Raw genomic sequence first — 8,224 nt, forward strand, 5'->3', positions numbered from 1 at the left:
AGAGGCCGTATTTCAGAGCTAAATCAGTTTGAACAGAAAGTCTTGGGATCTAATTTGAAAATATATGAAAGGAGATCTGCATAGAGTAGAGGAGCAACGACTTCATGGATGTGGTGTAGTGATTGCAAATCTTTAGCGAAAGGAATAATTTCTCAATCTAATGGTAGTTGGATAGTCCAATTGGAGTTGGGCGAGGATCGATTGATCGTTGTGGCTTTCAATGGATGGTAGTCCCTAAATCCATGGAGAACATAACCTTTTGAGCTTATCAGTAGGATCGAGTCTCCAGGTTGATTGGAGTCCGTTGATTGTATATGAGGTTAAGTCTCCATGCTAATGGGAGTAAACAAATCTATGTAAAAGACATATTTTTCTTAATAGAAGATTTCGAGTAGTGCAGTAGCAACAAGGGTTGCTTTTTTCCGATTGATGGGTTTTCAACCAAATATCTTATGTCTCTTGTGTGATGGTTTATATGGTTGTGCTTGATAGTTTTGTTTCTCTCGTGGTTATCTTGTTTTAGTTTCTTATATGTTTATATGCATGGATAATCTAATGTGTTGTTGTTGCATATATGTGTGATTCAGTGATTAAAGTAATAATTGGTAAAATTGTATATAGATCACCTACTAATTCACCCCCCCACCCCCCAGTAGTGCTCAAAGGTTTCCAACAATGTCGTCCTTCCTTTCATCGTAAAGTGATCTGCTAGTCCATATTTGGCTTTCCTTCATACAACTACATTTTCCACATAATGTATCCTTTAGGATCTTCCATCCTTCCACATGAGCACTTATTTGTATATGAAATACACAATTCACTTTCGATAGTCTAATATTATCCCATCCATATATTGTTCAAAAATCAAAATGAAAATAAAATCAAAATTACCTTTTTGTGATGTTCCTTCATCATGACAGTTGCTTGTTGCAATATCAACATCCTTCTCACATATTGACACATCTCCAAGCTATTCAATGTTAAGGCTCTTCTTTATTTTCATACTTTACCAAGGTCTTCTTATCTTTCCCATGGAGATATCATGTCCAGTTATACTAGTTATCGGATGTTGATTTCCTTTTTCCATAGTTGCATCTTCCGTGATCTCTTCTTTTCTTTCTTCGCATATTTCTCTCTAGGAACTTTCATCCATATTACCTTCATTTTTGTCAACCACCTCATATTTTATATGAGGACATATCATCTTGATTTCATATAATCAATATGTGAACCATGCCTTCATGCATCCTTCCAATAAAAGAGATCCGTTTTCTTTGATTATACTCATGAGGAAGAGTATTCATCCATGCTATCTGCAACTATATGATGACATGAATTAATTCATTAAACATATACATACACGCCTATAATTTTCTTATTTTGGTCATCTAGGATTCCTTTAGAAGCTTATGTTTCCTTGATTGGGAGTACCTAAAAAATATCGACATATTGCATTCCTTTGTCATCATGCCATCATTCTTCCAAACAATGATTCCCATACAAGGTGGAATTCTTAGCGAGACACTTGCTTCTTCCAAGAGATGAACCTTCTAAAGAAGGTTCCAACAGAGGATCTTGATTATATGATGATTTCTATGCTATATGACTCTCTTCTACCCAGAAGTATTATCTATGCTTCAAATGAGGCTACCAAGAGTTACTTTCTTCTAATGATAACTACCATAGACTTCTACTTCAGCTATATTTCAAACTTTTCATGATGATGTCATGAGCTCTTGCTTCAATTGTATGCTCTTATGATGCCATCTAAAATTATTCATCCTATCATGTTCCTAATGTTTCCTACCATGATAGATATACTTTACAAGGACTGAAAATAAATCGGTGAAGTTTATCTCAATTATAGTAGAGATATTTTACTTCCTCCTCCTTTGATTTCTTCTTTTCAGCTTCTTCCACTTCTTCGGTGATATGGGCTTCTTCCCTTCCTCTTTTTTTGTTGTCCTTCTTGATTTTGGGAAGATATCTCCTATAGTGCCCATATTCTTGAAATCCATAGCATTGGACCTTGGCCATATTATTCTTCTTTTTCTGAGGACCAAAATTCTCAAACTTCTCTTTTCTTTTAGCCATGGCAAAAAATGCTTGTGTTTTCTCATTTGATCCTACATCACTTTTTGCCTTCAGCCTTGTTTCTTCAATTTTGCACAGTGACCAAATTTCATTGAATGTGGTTGCTTCCTTCTTTCCATAGATTCTTGATGTAAAGTTGCCCCATTCCTCTGGTAGTGCATTGATCACTATGGTGGTCAATTCCTTATTAGACATTATTTCTCCCAACTCTTCTAGTTGGTCTCTAATTTCTTACACTCTTATAAAATATGAGGTTATTCCTTATTCTTTTGATATCTTCATCTTGTATAGTTCTTTTCTTAATGAGATTACTTCTCCTCCAATACTTATTAAGGACAATTCTACAAGTTTGTCATTTATTTATTTTGATGTTTCCAACTTTGATATAGAGGGAATGAGGGGATCTTTGATGGATTCTATGAGAATCCTTTCAGCCCTTTCATGTACTTTGCAAAATATTAAGCTTATTCCTTTGGAGGTTTCGTGATTGAGCCCTTAACATGTTCCATGACTTCATTTTCTATGACAATCAAATATATCCTCTTATTCCATGCAAGAAATTTTAATGCCCCAACCAACTTGTTTCTTTCCTTGCAAAAACAAATTTTGATAGATTCATATGTGGACATAAAGATACTTACTTGTGAATATACTCCTTAATGACAATATTCTTCAATTTGTTACCTTCTTGATTTTTATGATGATATTGGTAGAGGATGTCTTCTTGATGAAGATGTCCTTGATGATATTCAAGTGCTTCTTCCCTTAAATGTCCTTTAAGATTCCCTTCCTTGACTTGTCACCTTAGCTCTGATACCATGTTGAGAAATCTTAGGGGTAGCAAGTGTAGGATATTTCTCTACTTTCTTGAAAATTACTTGTGTTGTATTTTTTCTTTTCTTGATTTAATTCTTCTAGATTTATTATAATTAGTGTTCTCTATCATCAAACAACTACCAAAACATAAATAAAAATGATACAATAGGACACAATATGTAGGCTATCATCTATGGCCAAAACCTCTCCAACTTGAGAGGAAAACCCACCAAAATTATTTCTCTTATTATAAACCTTCAATTGAAAAATTCTAAGACCTTTGACCCTTGACCAAGAACCTCCAAGACCAAGTCAAACCTTACTTTTGGAAATTTCTACAAATTATGACTTAGAGCGGCTTCTTCTACAACTTCAACTTGCCCAGCAGCTTCTTCTGCAACTTCGACTTACCCATCAGCTTCTTCTATAACTTCGACTTGTCTAGCAGTTTATTCTGCAACTTCGACTTGTCCAACATCTTCTTCTACAACTTCGACTTGTCCAACAAATTCTTTTGCGGAAACCCTAACCCTTGCACGTGTGAGGGATAATGGTTTCTTGCTTCTTTCTTCTTTGCTTAGGTAGATTATTTCTTATAGTGAAGTTGACTTGTAAAATGCTCTTCTTGATGACCTAATTTAGTTTTTGCAACTCAGTTTTTGCTATTGTAATTGGAGCTCTAATTTCTTCGCACTTGTGGAGAGAATTAACTCAGAAACAACCCCAAAAACTTGACTTTCTCTTCTTCCTTTGTCCTCTCCTTCGCACTCCTTTTATTTCTTGTGATCGAACTTGAGTGTGAATGGAGTGTGTCTTCCAAGTGAAGTCGATGCCACATTTATATAGCCTTCTAATTGGGTCAAATTGCTCCTTTTAGACCGACTTGTTCTTGAGTGTAGGCCGACTTGAATATTGCAACATGGCTTGGTCTTGTAGGGTTCTTTGCCTTTAATTTGACTCAAATAAATTATTTTTACAATATGTAACATGCCCAAATGGGTCATTCATACATGACAATGACTCATAAGCCCTAGAAGCTCTCAATGGGAGCTTTACCTATAGAATATATTTCCTTGAGCATGAAACCCATGCCTCAAGAACAACAATAACAAATTTATTTTTCTCATTACACCAAATATATAAAATCATGATTACATATGTTATTATGAAGACCGAACCTAGTTACATATTTCAACAAACAAGTGAGGAAATACAAAATAAAAAGTTAGGAAATATATTTTCTCATGAACAAGACCTTAAATTTAAAAAAAATTAGGAAAAAATAAGAACAAATAAACATGGTAGAACCTTGAAAACATGTGGTCACAATGTCATTGAAAGGAGGACTAGATGCACAAAATTCCTTGACAAAGGATGGGACCTTAAATTTCATATGATAATCAATGACCCTTAACCTATATTAGATCATTCTTAAGGTTCATATCATGTTCAAGGAGATATTTAATATCAACAAGTTGATTGAGATAGGCTATTAATAATAACTCAAATGTTGTTGGTGGGAGAATCATAAGCTTCAAGTATAATAGAAGGGGTGGCTCAACATTATAGGTTATTCAAGAAAAGTTAGGTGTCATGGCCCAAGTACACATGTGTTGAGGATATACTATGCATGTGTTTTTGTAGATTACAATGTGCTTGAGATAGAAGAAGACCCTACAAAAGTCTATGAAGCTATGGTACTAGTTTTTTATCATCTAAAGAAAGTGTTGCTTAATCACATCACTCTTCCCTTGTTTTGAAGAAATATAATGTCAAACCTCACAAGTAGTTGTCTACTACTAGTTGGATGGAGCATAATCATCAACCACCTCAAATAGTGCCACTAAGGAGAAGAAATTTTGACTCTAGAACCATTAAGGAGTACCTTTTTCAATGATAGAACCTTCAAAAGACAAAAATATTTCACCAACAAAGTTTTCATTACCATTGCTTTGTGTAAAACACATTCTTTAAAGGGGAAGTCAATGCTATATACATGAAGTCTAACCTAATAAATAAATTAAATTAAATATAATAAATATAACAATAAATAAAGTAAATCCCATGGAGGTTAGTTCAATTGGTGATTGCCATGTTATAAAGTATTTTGTAAAGCATGAGATTCAAGGTTCAAATCCCTCATGGATCATACCAACAATAAATAAAAATAATAATAATAATAATAAATAAAATAAATCATGATCCCGGGTTCGACCCTCGTTGCATGAATTCGCTGATCCGCAGCATATGTAACCTATTACGCTGTAGCATATTGTATCAATCACGCTTTTGTAAATATGTAAATATGTATACAAATTGTGCATTCGGGTTAATAAAGCTTCTATAAGTGGGACTCACCCCCCACATTCCTTTAAAAAAGTCATGACTTTTCATTAAAAGACATCCTTGGCTATACTTATATTCGGAGAACTTTCAAATGTAAATCATCATTCATTCACTTTTTAAATATTAATGTCATTCAAAATTGTCTAAAGAAGTTATCTAGAGTGAACACTGATTTTTTCATAATATTATATACATGGAGTCTAAGTTAATAATAAATAAATAAAGTGAAATTAAAATGTAATCAAGCTAATAATAATAAATAATTGAAAATCATATGTATGACTAAAAGGTCATCAATTTTCATTGAAAGACACATTAATTTTATATACATAGAGTCTAAGTTAATAATAAATAAATAATTACAATAAAATGTAATCAAGATAAAAATAATTAATCAAAATTATATGTATTATTAAAAAGGTCATGAATTTTCAGTAAAAGACATATTAGAATGTCAATTGAGTTTTCTTGAGTGGTTGGGAAGAATGACTATTATCTTTTCCACCTAACTTTGATCCCACAATCTTTTCCATTCAACTTTGGTCCCACAAGTGATATGATAAACTTTGTTATAATGGTTTTAAGCTTTATTGTTGAGTCTTAGTAGTCCCTTGAAGTCTGAAATATGTAATCATTAATCCTCGTATAAAATATTAAAATATTACTCATGGTTTTAAAAAAATACATTAAATTATATTGGTAGTCAAAATCATATCAAATGTAAATCATCATTCATTCGCTCTTATTTATTAATATTATTTTATCTCAAATTTTCGTAAAAAAATTATCTATTTCAAACTTTAATTATTCTATTTGGTAGCAAGGAAAAAAATTTAATATTAAAATTTTGTTGCCATTAACCACCAAAAAAACAAAGATAATAAAATAAAAACTTAAATATAAATAGGGTTTCTCTACCTCCCATTTTTAACCAAAATAATATATTAACCCTTCACAATTCAAATTTTCATTGAAGAAATAAGTGTGAACTACGAACTCAAAAAAACCAAGAATCAATAGATTAATATTATAAAGGAGAATTGAAATTATGGGCCACTTACACTTTCAAATACAAATTGCAAACATATACCATTTCCAATTGTATAATCATCATACATAGTCACACACTCAGCTACCACTTTTCCACAGTGTTTCTGCCACTATTTTGAAATTTTATTGTAGTGCACAAATGTACGTGGATTTATCAATCATACATGTACAAATAAACGTGGAGTCCATCTGCATCAATAATTACAACTTGTACACTGTCGTTTGTCTATATATGTTGTTTGTCATACTATTAATAAAAAAATAAATTTTACAATTAAAAATGGAATATGGAATCGCATGGAATTATAAAGAATGGCATAAAATTATAAGAATAAAAAATTGAAGAATTTGAAGCTACAACAAGAATGATGGTCTATGGTGGCAAGAAAACACTCTATGGTCAATGATATGGTAGTACAATGGTTCATAGAATAATGATATAGTAGTACAATGATTTATAGAATAAAATTTAATTGATACCTTAGTACAATTATTTATAGAATTAAATTTTATTCTATAAATTATTACAATGGTCCAAAAAGTGTTTTTTTTGCTACCACAGACAATTCGTACTATCATTCTTATTATATCCTCAAATTTAATTTGCTATAGCAAGTTCTTATAATTCCATATAGTTTATACTCCATCTTATTTCCCCACGTGATTCATATATGATCATTTATACTCATCACACTTTCTTTAAAGTTTTCAAAAAAAATTATATTATAAAACTGAATATTTTATTTTAATATTAAAAGGATTTTTTTATAAAATACAAATGGGGTTCTACTAGCATAGTGAATATATAAATGTATTTAAAATATATATATTTTAGAGTATAAGAATCAAAAACAAAAAAATTCATAAAAGAATTTGGAAAAAAATAAATAGTTATTATTTCAAAAAACGTTTTGGTAAAATTAATAGCATTAATAGAAATGGAGATAATGATATGTGAGCAATTTGATAAATTTATAATAAAATTTGAACAATTTAAATTTCCAAACAAAAATACAATAGTTAACACAAGTGGTAAATGACAAATAAAAAGGATGTATCAAATAAAACTCAATCTAATTTGCAAGTCAAGCACCAAATACTGCTCCTACTAGACACCACAATACAATGTACACATACACACACACACATATATAGATAAACAGATAGATATAATCCCCAATCATCGATAAAACAAGAAGGATAAAACAAAAAGGTGAGACAACAAAAATATAAACATCTCGAATGTATATTTTTCAAAGAATTATTTAAAAAGGACCAAGAAATTTGTTGTCTAAGAAATAGGAAAAAAATTACTTGCGCAAATATATAAGGTAGATTATGAAGCATTGTAATAAAATATTAGAACGACAAAAGAAAGATGAGAAATCTAAGAATAAAGTCAACAAATTGGAAAATGATGAACTTCACATTTTCATAGATAATCAAAACATAACTATGAAATTGGGAAGCATAAGAACAATAGGAAGTACATGGAAAACAAGTTAGAACAACTTATTAAGAAGGAAGCATCAAGTCTTCTAGATAATAAAAAGTTAAGTTGTAGAGAAGGAACAACATACAAATCTGATCAACATCGCAACTCAAAAAGGTGTAATCCAATTGAAGTGTAATTTTAAATGTTCGCATACAAATGATGAAAATATAACTGTACTTACCAATGAAGTTCAATGATCAACAAAGCAACATCAGTGCATGAAAAATTAAACAAATAAATTGCTACAAACACGATAAGGGAAAGTCATGCTACAAAAACACCTTATCGACATTCTCATCACAAAAACGGATACATGAATAGTCATTTTATAAAAAGCAGAATTGAAAACAATTCACCTATCGTCCAAAGAATATTGATGTCAATATAATTGAATTTTATAACGAACATTCATATTGGGAATTC

Source organism: Pinus tabuliformis, chromosome 7 (genome assembly GCF_031772625.1).
Source record: "Pinus tabuliformis cultivar Carrire ecotype Pingquan chromosome 7, CPIR1, whole genome shotgun sequence".
Lineage (NCBI taxonomy): Eukaryota > Viridiplantae > Streptophyta > Pinopsida > Pinales > Pinaceae > Pinus > Pinus tabuliformis.